Here is an 18,124-nt window from a genome sequence, read left to right on the forward strand (position 1 = left end):
ACCCTCATCACTCGCGTTGTTTTGTCTCTTTCCAACTCTTTTCCTCTCGACAACGGCGATGAAGTGGCTTGACAGTATCGGCGAGTGGCGGTAACGGCACGATAGAGAGAAGGCTCTTCCTCTCTTTCTCTTCTTTCCTGTTTCCCCTCTATTTCCTATTTTCCCCTCAAGCTCTCCATGTTCCCTTTCTTTCCTTTCTGCGTATGTGTGTTAGTTTGTGAAGTTAGGGTACCAATTTGGGATTTAGGGTAGTAAATTAGGAATTTTTTTTGAAATTAGAATTTTATTTGATAATGCTAGAGTTAAGAAAAAATATATACGAGTAATATAACAATTTTACAAAATATTCGAGATATTTAAGAAATCAAACATAATACTATAAAGATTACTTTTAAAATGCATAAAATTTTATTTATCAATATATCAATAAATTTAAATAATCATTTTTAATTTAAATTATTAAATAAACATATTAATTACATTTTATAGGATACCGTTTAAATTGACTTTTGATATCTTAGTTTTTTTTAATATTTAATTATTATGTTTATATTCAGAATTTAATTAAAAAATTTTAAGTTTCACAAATTAATTTTTTAGTTACCATTAAAAATTTGATTACTAAAAAAATTATATATTAATATTTTAAAAGAATATAAAATAATATCTACAATTTTTAAAAATGAATGAATATAAATAATATTTAAAAATTTTTAATTTTTGAAACAAAATAAAATTATTCTGAAAAGAATTATATAAACATTTTTTTTATTCTCAAAGTGTTTAACATTTTGAAATAATTTTTTTACAAAATATATTTACAATTTGTGACAAATAAATAACTTGTTACAAATAATGTTGTATTTTGTGACAAATTAATTTTTTGTTACAAAACAATTAGATTTTTTGAAACAAAAAGATATTTTGTTACAAAATATTTCGAATTTTTGTAACTTCTCTATTCTTTGTTACAAAATCTCATAATATTTTGTAACAAAATTAGGTTGTTACAAAATATTAACGTATTTTGTAACAACTTGTAATGTTGTTACAAAATATTATTCTTCTATGACAATCACCAATTATTATTACAAAAAATCATTTTTTTGTAACAATTTTAAATTTGATACAAAACTTTTGTTACAAATATTCTATTTTCTTATAGTGACATAGATATAATTGAAAGAATGCGCAATTAGGAGCCTTGAAGAAAAGTTTAAGCAAAAACCAAAAAAAGAAAAGTGCATCGCTCACATATATGGATAACCAGATAAAAGAAGGGTAAATCATATGTATATAAAGAGTAGAAGGCCAACATATATATAATATCAAGCTCCCAACTTGACCTGCAAAGTCAAGGCCGACAGGAGTATACATACATATGTATATATATATATATATATATATATATATATATATATGTATCCTAAAACAGAAAACCGACAACCTGTTTCTCCAAGTTACCTTTAAGAGGGACAAACACCAAAGTACATACAGAGGAGAATCTATATATAGTGCACGAAATTGACTCCACAATATTCACATAGATAGATTGGCAAGTGCATCGGGACATCCAAATAATACCTCAGGTAAGTGAGGGTCGATCCCACACATATTGTTGGCCTGAACAAGTAATGGCTATCTTGTAGATCTTAGTCAGACGGATAGAAAATATAGTTGTTGTGAAAAAACGCATAAAAACAGAATAAATAAAGTTACTGGATAGATGTAAAATCAGTGATGAGAGAATGGCTGAGGCTTCGGAGATGCTTCCTCCTTCTAGATCAACTTTTCTCACTGTCTACTTCAACTTCTGATGATTCATTCCATGGTAAGCTATAAGTAAATAATGTCAGGTCAGTGGTCATTAATCTTCTCTACTTTAGATCAAACGCCAGGTCAGTGGTCATCCAATCTAAACGAGGGTGAAGCTCTTGCAGTCCATTCCCTTGGTGATCCTACTTAAAGCGCCACAGACAAGGTCGGATCTTCCGGATCAGAGAATGCTGCATCCTGGTTCTAGCCTATACCACAAAGGTCCTAATCGCCCCGTACCTCAGCTGAACTGATGTCTCCAAGTCCCCAATAAAGTTGTGGATTAGCCGTCTAAGAGATGTATAATCAAGCTTGTGGTTCAGTACTATCCCGTCATGGACTCGCAAGAACCCATGTAGAATAGGGATGACGGTCAAGTTACACTCCCAATTCATTTGGATGAAGAACGAAGATACATCTTAGAATGGAATCAAGTATAGATTGAAATAGAATAGTGATATTATTAATCCATAAGAATCAGCAGAGCTGCTAACCCTAGGAGGTTAGTGATTCATACTGTACAATAATGTTTGAAAGTAAAAGTGGGGGAAGGAAATTTGCAGAAGCTCTTAAACAAGGGTGATCTTCTCCTATAAATACTAATCTAATAACTAAGAATTACAGAAATAAGATAAACTAGTTTTGTAGTGCGAAAATCCACTTTTCGGACCCACTTGTGAGTATTTGAGCTGAGCTTGAGTGAAGCCATGAGTTGGTACTCCCTCTGAGGCGTTGGTTGCCAGCTTTAGACTCCTGAATGAGCGTTGGACGCCAGCTGCTCCCTTTTGGGCGTTGGACGCCAAGAATGAGGTTAGTGGCTGGCGTTTCACGCCAGTTTTTGGCCTTCATTTCCAAAGCAAAGTATAAACTATTATATATTTCTGGAAAGCCCTGGATGTTAGCTTTCCATAGCCATTGAGAGCGTACCATTTGGATTTTTGTAGCTCTAGAAATGCTTATTCGAGTGCATGAAGGTCAGAATTTGACAGCATCTGCAGTCCCTTCTCTCTCTCTGAATCACACTTTGCCAAAACTCCTCAATTTCAGCTAGAAAATACCTGAAATCATCATAAAACACAATAACTCAAAGTAGAATCTAAAAATATGAATTTTGTACTAAAACCTATGAAAATATAATAAAACTTAAGCAAAACATAACAAAAACTATATGAAAATGATGTTAAAAAGCGTATAAAATATCTGCTCATCAATATACACATGTATACATAATCAACATATAAAACTCCCAATGATGTAGTGATAGCTACGATTTTAGGAAATTGCACGATCGGCAAAAATTCCTTCCGACAAGTGCACCGGTTATCGTCAAGTAAAAACTCACAATAGAGTGAGGTCGAATCCCACAAGGATTGGTTGAGTGAGCAATTCGGATTAGAAGTGTGTTCTAGTTGAGCGGAATCAAGATTTAGATGAGAATTGCGGAATGTAAAATTTGCGGGAAACGTAAATGGCAAGAAATTGAAATTGCGGAATCTTAAATTGCATGAATTAAAGAGCGAGAAGCTAAATTGCTAAAATTAAAAAGGGATCGGGGTGATTGCATGAATTTAATTGCAGAATGTAAAGAGAAAGTGGTAGATCAAAAATGGGGAATTCATTGGGTTTCAGAAGATATTGAGATCTCCGAATCAAAACATTTTTATCCCTTCCTCAACCAATGCGTTCATTGAATTTTGCTTGGCAATCTTATATGATTGGATCCCAATCCCTTGGCTCACCAATTCTCTCTAAAAACAAACAAATTCCCAATCCCTTGGTTTAAATGTTCATAAGAAGAGATGACGCTCGATCACTGATTATACCACACAGTTTCATGAACCACAATTTGGTAGGATTACATGTCACAATATCCATCCAAACCCCAATCCAATTCACTGTGAGAAAGCTTCTCTAGCATGAATCCTCCATTCCTTTCCCAAGGTTCCGAAGGATTCCAATTATGGATAGTTTCTTTCCCAAGACAACTAACCAATGGAATTAGATCGAGAAGCTTTCTAACAAAAATTCAAGAGAAAAGATTGAAGAAGAAGATAAAAACTATTATTGATTCATTGAATTACAATAGAGCTCCCTAACCCAATGAAAGGGGGTTTAGTGAGTCATAGCTCTGAATTCAATTACAAAAAGTATGAAAACTAGAAAAATGATCCAAAGTCCTCTAACTAACTTAAATTCTATCCTATTTATACACTTTCTAAATTGAGCTTCTGTTGTGTTTCTTGGGCTTTGAGGCCTTTCCCTGATTTCCTTTTGCTTTGGGTTTATGATCCATAATCCTAATGAGGCTGCTGATCCAATTCTGTAACATTCATTGAGCCAACTTAGTGATAATCAAGTAATGACACATGACTCAACAAATTGGAATTCCAGACTCATCAATTCTTCAGGCCCAATCCCATAAACCATGATATTCAATTGGGTTTCATACCAGAGTACGTTTAAGTTAATGTTTGTGCTCAAATGCTAACTTAAACTGCAATATCTTTGGCCCAGAAACCTTTTCAATTAGTGGTGTTTAAGTTGCAGTTTAAGCTTAAACTGCAACTTAAACGTTGGACACTCCTGGAGGTGGTATAACTCAAGCACGTTTAAGCTTCAGTTTAAGGTTAAACTGAAGCTTAAACGTGGAAATGGAAGAAGGCAACCCTGGAGTGTGGAATTGTCGAACACGTTTAAGCTTCAGTTTAAGGTTAAACTGAAGTTTAAACGTGGAAATGAAGAAAGCAACCCTGGAGTGTGGATTTTGGTCGAACACGTTTAAGCTCCAGTTTAAGGTTAAACTGGAGCTTAAACGTGGAAATGGAGAAAGCAACCCTGGAGGAGAATGATCGAACACGTTTAAGCTCCAGTTTAAGGTTAAACTGGAGCTTAAACGTGGAAATGGCTCCCTGGTGCATTTCTCATTTCTGGCGTTTAACTTCCAGTTTAAGGTTAAACTGGAGGTTAAACGCCACTTTCAGCTTTTCCTCAGCTTTCATGATTTTGGCGTTTAAGCTCCAGTTTAAGCTTAAACTGGAGCTTAAACTGGAGCTTAAACTGGAGCTTAAACTCCACATGTGATATTCAAGCTTCCTTTATTGATTTTGTTGCTTCCTTGCCTAACCTCTTCTTCCCTGAAATCATCCAAACAACTGCATCAAAGTCTTGCAAAATTTCATGAGAAATCTTCCATTCATAGCATTCAAGTAATATAACTAAAAACTCATGGAATTTGCATCAAAATCATACTGTTTGGATGGTTCATTGCTTTGTTATTCATTTAACCATTCTTGGTTACTTTAAGCTCAAGAAAATGCATAAAACAACTAAAACTAACAGAAAAATGCTAGTGAAACTAGCCTAAGATGCCTTGGCATCACAACACCAAACTTAATACTTGCTTGTCCCTAAGCAAGTCCTGAGTTATTTGAGAAGAAAGTATGAAACAGAAAGTAATTACATTGGCTATATTAGCAAGCATTTGAAGTTCATCAGAAGGGTTTTATGCAGAAAGTTGCAGCATCACTTTTTCATTCTTATCAGGCAAGATTATCACTTTTTCATTGCATCCATCAAACACTGCTATGGCCTCTTGTTATTCTTATGTCCTTGGCACTTTTCCCTTCTTTGTTTTTCTTTTTCTTAGAGCTCCTTTGCTCCTTGTTTGCTCAGTGTCATGTGTTGCACAAGCCTTTGGCATTTTCTTTTTCTTATCAGTGCACTACACATATCCACTACAGGCATTTTAGTTCACATTTCTTCTTGAGACATTGGTGCCCAGCACCTCTTTGTGTGACTAAATGTTTTGTATTTAGGTTGCTCTTGATAATGGACTTTTGGTTGATAATCCCGGGTTAGTTAACCCAAGTTACCAAGTGTTGAAACACTCCTCAGAACCTATTCATCCAAGCATATCCTTAATACATAAACACCACAGGCATTTGTCTCAGAAGTTCAAACCATTGGTGCCTAGCTTATTTTCTCAATTTTTTTTTATTTTTGGTTGCCCTTTTTCAGTGGCTTTTTCTTCTTCTTTTTCTTTCTTTTTCATGGCCAAAGACATTTATTCATCAAGATCCATAGACAGTATTCAAACTTCTACACAAAAATGATAATTCTACACTCAATTTCCAGTGATCTGACTAAACAATCAAGCATGCATACCACCACTTAATTCTACTTGATTTGTCACTAATTGAGCCAAGTTACTTTTGTTCAAACTTTTCTTTTATTTTTGGAAACAGAACAAGCATGGCAAGCATTTGTTTAAGAAGGTGAAGTTATATCCAAACATCTAGGCATTCACTTTATTCAAAGCAGTAAACCAACACTCATACTAAAAACTTCACATTCCAGAAAGATTCAACAATTACAGTTTAAACCAGAACAACCATGCTTTTGTTTGCCTTTTAAAGAATGGTCAAGGAACAACACCACCTTGTGAAATTTCTTGTTTTCTCTTTGTTGCCAGGAAACAATTTGATTTCTCATTCTTCTCCTAGTTGTTGCTTCATGTTCTTTCTAAGATCCTTGTTTCCTTTCCTGTAAAGAGTGATGAAGTTGTTTGCTTCTCAAGCACTTGAATGGTTAGCTCAACTATGTATGGGCAAGTGTCTGAGTCTTAAGTTGGTGTGTGAACACCAAACTTAGTCTCCTACTTACTCCTCTGCTCTTTGAATCCTTGAATTCTCCTTGGAATGAAGTTGCTGCTAAGGATTTTAAGCATTTCTGTGATTGCTTAGAATGGTTGTTCCTTTCATATAATTCAAAGGTTGTTGTGTTCAGTTGATCTGTATGGTGGAACACCAAACTTAGAGTCACACATTCCCCTTTGAATTATTGATCCACGAATTCATTGTTTGGTGTGAAACACCAAACTTAATTCTTTGCAATGCACAGAAACTACTTCACCTTTTTATTGAAACAAATAAAAGAAACAGCAAGGGAGTATTACCTCAGGTTGGGTTGCCTCCCAACAAGCGCTTCTTTAATGTCATTAGCTTGATGGTTGTCCCTTGTTAGGGTGGATTGTAGTGCTTGATGTCCTCTCCTCTCACTATGAAAACGTCCCCATTTGATTCCTTCATGATTTCCAAATGTTCCATAGAAAGAACTTTCCTGATTGTGAACACTTGAGGGAGCTGGGAAGGAATGGTTTTGAGGCCAGGTGGGATTGGCAGATAATGACTTGATATCACTTTATCTTCCGGAGAGAAACCTTCAGTGGGAATTTTCTTGTTTCTCCACCCTCTTGGCAATTTCTTTACAATTCTTCCCTCTCTCTTGAGGATTTCTTCATTGACCCTTATGCCAGGAGGATCCTTCTGAGCTGTTTCTATTGATTCTTGTGGCTTTAACTCTTGCAATTCTTGTTTGCCTCCCAAGGACTGTTTCAGAGTTTCAGCTGCTGGGTTGCTTTCTTCCAAACACAGATAGCTACTATCATCCTTAGGCTTTTCAGGTTCTGGTTCAGGCTCAGATGCAGGTTTGAAAACATGGAAAATGAACTGTTCATCATGTATTCTCAAAATTAGCTCTCCTTGTTCTACATCTATGAGCGCTCTAGCAGTGGCTAGAAATGGCCTTCCCAGAATGATAGGGTGTAGGTAGCTTTCCTCCATGTCCAAAATGACAAAGTCTGTGGGGAAGAAATAATTTCCCACTTTCACCAGCACATTCTCAACTACCCCTTCAGCTTGCTTCTGAGTTTTGTCAGCCAGTTGTATGATTACATCAGTGGATCTCACCTCATTCAGTTGTAGCCTCTTCATAAGAGTCAGAGGCATCACATTTATGCTAGCTCCTAGATCACAGAATCCTCTGTCAATTTTTGTTTCCCCTATGATGCAGGGGATATGAAAACTTCCTGGGTCTGTTTTCTTAGAGACTATGTCCTTCTTGATGAGGGCACTGCATTCTTTGTTCATTATTACAGTTTGTCCTCCCTTCAAAACTCTTTTCTTGCTCAGCAATTCCTTCAAATACTTGATATGTGTAGGCATCTGCTGGAGAATCTCAAGAAAGGGAATATTGATATGGAGAGACTTAAATGTCTCTAAAAACCTTGAATATGTTTTCCCTTTTTCACCTCCTCCTAACCTCTGAGGAAATGGTGCTTTTGGTTGGTATGTTTCCAGCATGCCTTTATTTTGCAGTTCCTTGGCTTGCTCAGTTTCACTTTCCTGCTTAGCTTCTTCTACACCTTCCTTCAAGATTTCTGGCTCCTGTTCTGAGGGTCTGATTCCTTCTTCTTCTGAGACTTCCTTCAATATGGTGATGGCCTTGCATTCTTCCCATCTCACTCCCTTTTGTTCCCCTTTAGGATTCTTTTCTGTGTCACTAGGGAACACTGCAGTTGACTTGGGGGCCTGTTGAGATAGCTCTCCTACTCGAGACTCCATCCTCTTGAGTTTTTCACCATGGTTCCTTAAGGTAGATCTCACATCATCCCTAAAGCTTTTCAACTCACTTATGTCCTGACCCATGTTTGCAAGCATTCCTTCTATCCTGTTTAATTGATCTTGAAATTGTTGGTTCGGATTAGGTTGGGCAGGTTGATTATTTTGGCCATGATATGGTGGTTGGGAGTAAGTGTTTTGTGTGGCTTGGTATGATCTTTGGTTGGAGTTTTGGTATGTGGAATTGTTATGTTGGTTGGGGTTGTAAGTTTTGTGGTTTTGTGGTTGGGTTTTCTGGTTTCCCCACCCAAAGTTTGGGTGGTTTTTCCAGCCTGGGTTGTAAGTGTTGGAATGTGGATCATATGGTTGCCTTTGTTGATTTCCCACATAGTTGGCCTCTTCCCAATCACCTCCTCCAGTGCTTACTTCCTCTTGATCTTGTGTGTGTATTGCAGCCATTTGATTTGTTTCTAATTTCCTGGTGAGCTCTGCTAGTTGCTTGGCAAACACCTTGTTTTGGGCTAGAATTGTATCAACATGGTTCAGCTCCATGACTCCCTTAGTGTTGTGTCTCTCTGAAGCATAGTAGTACTCATTCTCAGCCACTGTCTCAATCACTTCAATGGCTTCTTCCACAGTCTTTTTCCTGTTCAATGAACCTCCTGATGAATGGTCTACAGCCTTCCTTGATTCATAAGAAAGTCCATCATAGAAAATATGCAATTGCACCCAGTCATGGAACATGTCTGGTGGGCATTTCCTTGTCAAATCCTTGAACCTCTCCCATGCCTCGTAGAGAGTTTCACCATCTTGTTGTCTAAAAGTCTGAACCTCAGATCGAAGCCTATTGACCTTTTGTGGGGGGGTAGAAACGTGCCAGAAACTTGCTTTTCACCTCATCCCAGGTTGTTAGGCTCCCCCTTGGGAATGATTCCAGCCACTTAGCTGCCTTGTCCCTAAGTGAAAATGGGAACAAGAGCAGTTTATAGGCATCTTCCTGGACTCCATTGGACTTCACAGTGTCGCAAATTCTCAGGAATTTTGTGAGATGTTGGTTTGGATCTTCATTAGCACTCCCACCAAATGAACAATGATTCTCCACTAGTGATATTAGCTGTGGTTTGAGTTCAAAATTGTTGGCCTGAATGGGTGGTTTCTGAATGCTGCTACCACAATTCCCAGAGGTTGGGTTTATGTATGAACCAAGAACCCTCCTCTCAGGAATGGCATTGTTTCCATCAGCTCTCTCATGGTTGTGAACTTCTCTATCTATGTTGAGATCTAGAGCTTCCTCAAAATTGTCCTCAGATTCTCCTTCAGATTCTTCTTCTCCCAGTACTCTCTTCCCTTTTGCTTCCCTTCTAAGTTTATGAAGGGTCCTCTCTGGTTCGGTATATGGAGGAGTTGATATCTCTCCTCTCCTACCTGTCATACAAGAACACAGCACAGGCAACAAACAAGTGAAATACTCTTGGTTAATGGAAGAGTATGGTTAGAGCAGTTGAGGAATTAATTCAAATAGTTAGTGAGTCAGTGAGTTAGTTGCTTGAATTTAAAGGCATAAAGAAAGAAAGCAAGTAACAGAGTGCAGAAATTAAAATTCAACAAGTAACTTGAACTGAATTAACAAAACAAGAAAAATGCTCAATCTAGTTAACTTCCAATTTGAGAATTGTCAATCGAAAACCAATCCCCGGCAACGGCGCCATAAACTTGATAGCTACGATTTTAGGAAATTGCACGATCGGCAAAAATTCCTTCCGGCAAGTGCACCGGTTATCGTCAAGTAAAAACTCACAATAGAGTGAGGTCGAATCCCACAAGGATTGGTTGAGTGAGCAATTCGGATTAGAAGTGTGTTCTAGTTGAGCGGAATCAAGATTTAGATGAGAATTGCGGAATGTAAAATTTGCGGGAAACGTAAATGGCAAGAAATTGAAATTGCGGAATCTTAAATTGCATGAATTAAAGAGCGAGAAGCTAAATTGATGAAATTAAAAAGGGATCGGGGTGATTGCATGAATTTAATTGCAGAATGTAAAGAGAAAGTGGTAGATCAGAAATGGGGAATTCATTGGGTTTCAGGAGATATTGAGATCTCCGAATCAAAATATTTTTATCCCTTCCTCAACCAATGCGTTCATTGAATTTTGCTTGGCAATCTTATATGATTGGATCCCAATCCCTTGGCTCACCAATTCTCTCTAAAAACAAACAAATTCCCAATCCCTTGGTTTAAATGTTCATAAGAAGAGATGATGCTCGATCACTGATTATACCACACAGTTTCATGAACCACAATTTGGTAGGATTACATGTCACAATATCCATCCAAACCCCTATCCAATTCACTGTGAGAAAGCTTCTCTAGCATGAATCCTCCATTCCTTTCCCAAGGTTCCGAAGGATTCCAATTATGGATAGTTTCTTTCCCAAGACAACTAACCAATGGAATTAGATCGAGAAGTTTCCAACAAAAATTCAAGAGAAAAGATTGAAGAAGAAGATAAAAACTATTATTGATTCATTGAATTACAATAGAGCTCCCTAACCCAATGAAAGGGGGTTTAGTGAGTCATAGCTCTGAATTCAATTACAAAAAGTATGAAAACTAGAAAAATGATCCAAAGTCCTCTAACTAACTTAAATTCTATCCTATTTATACACTTTCTAAATTGAGCTTCTGTTGTGTTTCTTGGGCTTTGAGGCCTTTCCCTGATTTCCTTTTGCTTTGGGTTTATGATCCATAATCCTGATGAGGCTGCTGATCCAATTCTGTAACATTCATTGAGCCAACTTAGTGATAATCAAGTAATGACACATGACTCAACAAATTGGAATTCCAGACTCATCAATTCTTCAGGCCCAATCCCATAAACCATGATATTCAATTGGGTTTTATACCAGAGTACGTTTAAGTTAATGTTTGTGCTCAAATGCTAACTTAAACTGCAATATCTTTGGCCCAGAAACCTTTTCAATTAGTGGTGTTTAAGTTGCAGTTTAAGCTTAAACTGCAACTTAAACGTTGGACACTCCTGGAGGTGGTATAACTCAAGCACGTTTAAGCTTCAGTTTAAGGTTAAACTGAAGCTTAAAAGTGGAAATGGAAGAAGGCAACCCTGGAGTGTGGAATTGTCGAACACGTTTAAGCTTCAGTTTAAGGTTTAACTGAAGTTTAAACGTGGAAATGAAGAAAGCAACCCTGGAGTGTGGATTTTGGTCGAACACGTTTAAGCTCCAGTTTAAGGTTAAACTGGAGCTTAAACATGGAAATGGAGAAAGCAACCCTGGAGGAGAATGATCGAACACGTTTAAGCTCCAGTTTAAGGTTAAACTGGAGCTTAAACGTGGAAATGGCTCCCTGGTGCATTTCTCATTTCTGGCGTTTAACTTCCAGTTTAAGGTTAAACTGGAGGTTAAACGCCACTTTCAGCTTTTCCTCAGCTTTCATGATTTTGGTGTTTAAGCTCCAGTTTAAGCTTAAACTGGAGCTTAAACTGGAGCTTAAACTCCACATGTGATATTCAAGCTTCCTTTATTGATTTTGTTGCTTCCTTGCCTAACCTCTTCTTCCCTGAAATCATCCAAACAACTGCATCAAAGTCTTGCAAAATTTCATGAGAAATCTTCCATTCATAGCATTCAAGTAATATAACTAAAAACTCATGGAATTTGCATCAAAATCATACTGTTTGGATGGTTCATTGCTTTGTTATTCATTTAACCATTCTTGGTTACTTTAAGCTCAAGAAAATGCATAAAACAACTAAAACTAACAGAAAAATGCTAGTGAAACTAGCCTAAGATGCCTTGGCATCATGTAGTTCTTCGCTTTCGAGAATGCCTCAAGAATTCTCAGTTAGGTGCCTATTGACCTGCATCTGAAAAATAACAATATATGTATGGAATGAGAACCGGAGGTTCTCAGCATGGTAAATGTGCCAACATAGGTAATATATAAGGTCCCGAGAAAGCCAGAGGCATTCCTAGAACTCTGACACTCAGAATTAAACTTAAGGGAATATACTAAACCAGAAATTGGGTAAATTATCTTAAGGTTCTCATGTTCTAAATCTAATTGTAACTCAATTATTCACTTTTCGTTTTCTCTAATCGTCCGAAACACCGGTGAAACTACCCTCAGCGTAACCTCCATTAGCATAAGGGATCTATCAGTTGCAAAGACATACAAAATAAGCAAAGAAAGCACAAATAAGATGCAATTACAGCAAGTAATACCAATAGCAGATAAGCATGCTAATCAAATAGGCAAACCAAAGTAATGCACAGTCAAGCAAAACATACAAAAGCATATAATGAATGCCTATCCTATGGCTGATGATATCATCTGTCAATTCCAAGGTTATGAAAACCAAACCGGTCATCAAACCGCTCTAGCTACTAGTTTACTGGTTTATAGGTTCAACCGGTTCGACCGTGGTTGAACTGAAAAAATCGTTTTATAATAAAACAATAAATAAAATATAAATAAACACACTAAAATATAATTATAGTCTAATATAAATTTTAAAATATCATCCAAATTAAAAGTACTACATAAACTTGAATATTATAATCTCATTCAAATACTTTCATATTGTACCTTTTTCTTTCTTTTTTGTCTTTCGGTCCTAACAAATTAAATACAATATATGATAAGCCTAATATTACATATTAACTACACAATCTAATTGTTATTCAATGTTGGACCTAGGAACTATCTCAAAGCTCTATTGTTGATACTTAATCAATAGCTCAAGCTATTAGAGGCCATCAAACAATTTAAGTCTACTTCTTCAATGTCACAAAAGAGTAATTTAACTATGTAGATTAATATACCCCTGGGGAACAAAAAAAATGCAGATTAATATGATAGCAGTGGAAAATTAGTAGAAAATTAATTATTTATTCGAAAAAAGAAAAAGGGACAAATAAAGGGAATGTTTACCTCTCTGGAGCAGTATTAAAAAGCTTATCAACTTCTGCAGGGCATAGGGATCAATCATAGAAAGTGTCAAGTTTTGAAGCACCAAAGAACAAAAAGTATAAATTAAAGTGAGCATGGAAGCTAACTAAATATAGGTGCATATTGGAGTTGATAAAAAATGTTGTTAAATACTTTATCTATATCCAACAATTGAAAGGTACCATTCAAAAACTCTATAGCTTCACTTGTTAGCTCCACACTCTATCTCTATGCATAAGAGTCTGATCTGAATAATAACACCAGCAAATTTCAACCAAAACAGTCAAAATTCAACCAATAATAGCAAAAAAATTCAACAATTATTCAACCAATAACAGCAGCAAAATTCACAAAATAATAAAAAATTATTCAACCCATAACAAGTTTATAGATTATTCAACAATTATTGTTTAAAAAAACCTAGAAGCTAGAAGCATAAAAGTCTAAAATAGAGGGGGAATTGGTGAATAGAATTGACCAGTGCAACCGAGCTGACGCCAGTGACGGTGGAAGAGAGGTGTACGACGGAGGCAGGAGGCGAGTCCGGCAATGGTCCTTCCAGAGCTGAAACAGCGACGATGGTGGAGAGCTGCACGATCGCGACTATAATCTTCGAGGCTCCAACTTGTGACGACGGCGGGAGCAGTCCAGCAGCTGGACGGAAGTGACGAGATAATTCGCTGGCAGTAAGAGGAAGGACGAGCTCGAGGGTGAGGGAGGGAGAGGGAGAGCTGCGCCGTTATGTCTGTTGTGGAGCAAGGGTTAGTAGAGTGGGTTACTGAGTTAGGGACATAGGGTTGCTAGGTTAAACGGAAAGGACCAAATGGCTGTATTTTGGTCAAATTTCAAAAACTGGCTGGTTTACAGTTCAGTTTGACCGACCGATTCCCGGCCTGTTTTGCGGTTCAACATTGGTTTTCTGATCCTACGATTTTGCTATTAGTTCGAACCGGTTTTCAGAACATTGGTCAATTCTATAGCCAATCAACATGTCCTAGTAGCTAACCCCAGACATTGTCTCTCTATTGCGCTCAAGGAACTCAGTACATTGGTTGACCGTTAAAAGGAGAGTGCCCTGTCACTATTAGAGGGAATATGTGCCCTGTCATCATTAGAGAAATTATGTGCCCTGTCACTAATTCTAACCAGAGAGAATTCATAAGCATATTCACCATTACCCATCCTCACCTCTCATTATCATCAACATTTTCATTATCATTGAAATCCATTCAAAAATCATAATTCATCAATTTCAGTATTGTCTACAACCATATCTTGCACAATTCTATCCACACCTTATCGACTCAGTTACTCACTTCACAAGCCTCCCACAGTTTCCACCTAACTTCTTAAATAGGTTCACTCTCTTTCCGAAGCTTAAAGCTAGCCATCGGACTCAAAAGGTAGTTACAGAGGTTTGCAAAGCTATAGGATTGGTTAAACATTAAAAAATATCACATTTGGCCAAAACAGGGGTTCCGTATACGCGAAACTATGTTCGCGTACGCGAGATTTCAAAATAGTGGAGGATTCTCGCGTCGTGTATACTGCTTGCATACGCGAGCATCCAAATTTGCAGGTCTGCGTATGTGGAATGCTTGGGCAGAGCCCAAATCTCGCGTCGCATGCACATTCGCGTACTCAACCACCCCCTTTTTCCTCAAAAGTTGCCAAGTTTGCAGAAAACTAGATTTTTGCACCAACTTCAATCGCACATAACTCTTTTGTTTTAAATGATTTTTAATCCGTTCTTCAAACGACATAAAATTCACGGGCCCAATTTGTATTTGAAATAATTTTCACAAAATTCAAGGGTCTAGAAGTTGAGTTATGGCTCGCTAAAGTTAGTCAAAAATCAAGTTTTACCAAAAATCACCAAAACCTTTATATTTCCAAAACCTCAATCCATATACAATTATGTTACAACCAAAACAACCCCAATGCTCCCAAATTCATATTCACCTGCTTATTAAACACTTCTCATCATCAATACATACAATCTCATCAATACACTCAACAAGTTTCAACCCAGATATAATCATTATTCAACAAAATGTCATCATCACAACTTATTATCATCAATCATCAATCATCACATATCCTCATCAACATCAATAATCCACACATTTCTATAACAAAGTCAACAATTTTATCAAAATTACTAAACCTTAACAATTCCACCTAGTTCAATTTATCCTACAGTCAACTAGCCTAAGTTTTCACGTAACATTATAAATTATCTACAAGAAATCAAAATTATACCCTGGCTAATTCCTCTCTAATATCCAGAACGTCTCAAATTCCTCAATTCACCAGCTCCAAGCCTCCACCAAATGAATTTTCAGCACCTCACACTCAACTCAAGCATCCAACTTCATCAATTCGATCCCAATTCGCATAATTTAATCTAATTACACACAACATCATCATAATTAACAATAAGGTTTGATATTTCAAAAATTACACAAGAGTTAGAAATTTCTCACCTTACCCACGAATGATTGGGGCAAAGCCCAATGATTTTCCAAAGTTAATTCACACCTAACATCACCAAAACACAAATTCCATCAACATATATCACCCAAAATCTTGAAATTGAAAGGGTAAGAACTAGGCACAAAATCTCAAATTCCTTATCAAACTATTCAGTGAATTTTATAAAGAATTTTGAGACGAACGCATGGCGTTGATGGCTCATCAATCGAAACTCCAGATTGAAAGTTACGTGGAATTGAATTTTTGGATCAAGGATTTTGTTCTTATTTGGTTTCCTTCCCCAAAACCAGCGTGTTTCACTTATGAAGAAGGGGAAGAAGAGCTGAAGCTCTTTAGGGAGGTTAAACAGGGTTGGGCCTTGGGCCTAATATAGGCTTGATTCAATTGGTTCGGCCCGTTGGTCTAATTTTGGGCTAAAATCTTTAAAATTAGTGTCAAAATTCGTATTTTAATTATTTTTACATCTTTAAACTATAAAATTTAATTTTCTAATTTCTTTAAATAATAATTAATTTATTAATCTCACGGGATTTCCACGTGACATATAACTGCATTATGCTTTTGGGTTTTTAAGGTTGTGCGGCTTATAAATCAGAAATTGAACTTAACCCTCTAATATAATTGAGTAATCAAGGAATTGACAATCGGTTATATTAGAGGAGATTGGATTGCCTAGGAATAGGAGTTTAATCACTTGGAGTTTGTCATAAACATAATCATTGCATGATCAAGGTAGTTGACATTGAATATTAATCCGAACATTTAAACATCTCCAAATCCTTAACTCCATTCTCAAATCGTTTTCTCAACCATTCATCATTCACTTTCCTTAATTTATTGCTTTTTATGCTATTTGATCATCAAAACTCTTATTTTAACTCGTCTAACTAGAATAGCTAATCAACCATTGCTTGCTTAGTCCGTTAATTCTTGTGGGATTGACACTCGTTCACCGTGAGTTATTACTTGGTACGACCTGGTGCACTTGCCGATAAGTTATGGTTTGAAATTCCACGACCAAGTTTTTGGCGCCGTTGCCTGAGATTAATGGTGACTAACAATTACCAGTTGATTAGTTACTTAGATAGAGCTTTTTATTAGTTATTTTATTTTTAACATAATTTATAAGTTCTCTATTCTATGTTATGAAGTGGCTAGAATTGGTTAATATAACAAAGCTGATAGATAAAAGAATTATTATGCCAAAATAGAAAGAAGTATCTTAAATCTAGTTTATTTTCTAATTCTAATTTGATAGAATTTAAACATATTCTTTCTCAACTACAGGATAATCTTCAAAGAGTTAGTGAGGAGTATATTGTTACAATTCTCTTCAGTAAACTGAATGAACATAGAGATGAAGAAATTAAAAAAGTAGAGAAAAAATACTTAAACCCTCTACTGCATTACAAAGCCCTTTAGGTCAATTAATATTAGATGATTTAGTCAATAAATAAAGTAGAGTAAAGTGACAATTAGATTCTCGAAGATGTTGATTTTGGACTAATTAGTCTTTGAAGAAAAAAAGTATCAATTAGGTTGATCAATATAATAAAAGGTAGACATGTATGTCCTTCAATCAATGAATAGTGCGAAACAAAATAGAATTGTCCATGTATTTCGTTATTTATAGTGATGTATCTCTCGTTACTGTCACATAAGTATGAAAATAATGCAGTTTTGGACAATGAGACATTTATTATTTTTTGAGTTTTCATATACTCTTTTATTAACTACTCTCTATTTATCACAAATTCTACCAAAACAAGTGAAGTTTTTCTCCTAAAGTTATTATCTACATGACTATCTTTCATAGATAGACACGTCAGAGTAATTAACAATACATATAAGTATTACTGTTAAGTTTTAATTGATTAATTAATAAAAAGACATCATGTGTCTGCTGATAAAGCATAATTTTATGGTTTATTTTGTATTAAATTTGGTAGATTTTGTCAACTTTTCTTCCATTTATTCACTAAAATAGCATGGTTTCAGAAATTTCTCCTAATTTGCTTAATGGTTAAAAACATATTTTTTAGGCCTTTAATTAGTCAAATTTAATTCACTTTTTGATTCCACTTGATGCCTTGATAACTTTGTTAGTGATTTTAGGATTAAAAGGGCAAGAAATGGACTAGGAAGTGAAGAGGAAAGCATGCAAGATGGAGAATTCAAGGAAAATAAGGATTTGGAAGATTCAAGGAGATGCATACGCGTGACCGATGCGTAAGTGTAAGGAGGAAATCTGCCAGGCGACGTGCACGCGTGATATTTGTCATGTGACCTCATTAAAGTGAATACGCTGGAAGCGATTTCTGAGCTCTAGGAGGCTGTTAGCGTGGAATTACACTTTGCACTATTGAACCAGCAAGTGCACTGGGTCGTCCAAGTAATACCTGAGTGAGTCAGGGTCGACCCCATGAGAATTGTGATTTAAAGCAAG

The 18,124-nt window shown here is 36.2% G+C and overlaps 1 non-coding gene across 1 annotated transcript; it reads left to right on the forward strand.

Annotated features, from left to right (window-relative positions):
- The first annotated feature begins 8,955 nt into the window (after window positions 1-8,955).
- On the forward strand, window positions 8,956-9,059 carry LOC130972646 (small nucleolar RNA R71). The gene has a single exon (XR_009083810.1). It is a non-coding gene; the product is annotated as a small nucleolar RNA R71 (small nucleolar RNA).
- Window positions 9,060-18,124: the final 9,065 nt, after the last annotated feature.

The sequence above is a fragment of the Arachis stenosperma genome, chromosome 3 (assembly GCF_014773155.1).
Source record: "Arachis stenosperma cultivar V10309 chromosome 3, arast.V10309.gnm1.PFL2, whole genome shotgun sequence".
Taxonomy (NCBI): Eukaryota; Viridiplantae; Streptophyta; class Magnoliopsida; order Fabales; family Fabaceae; genus Arachis; species Arachis stenosperma.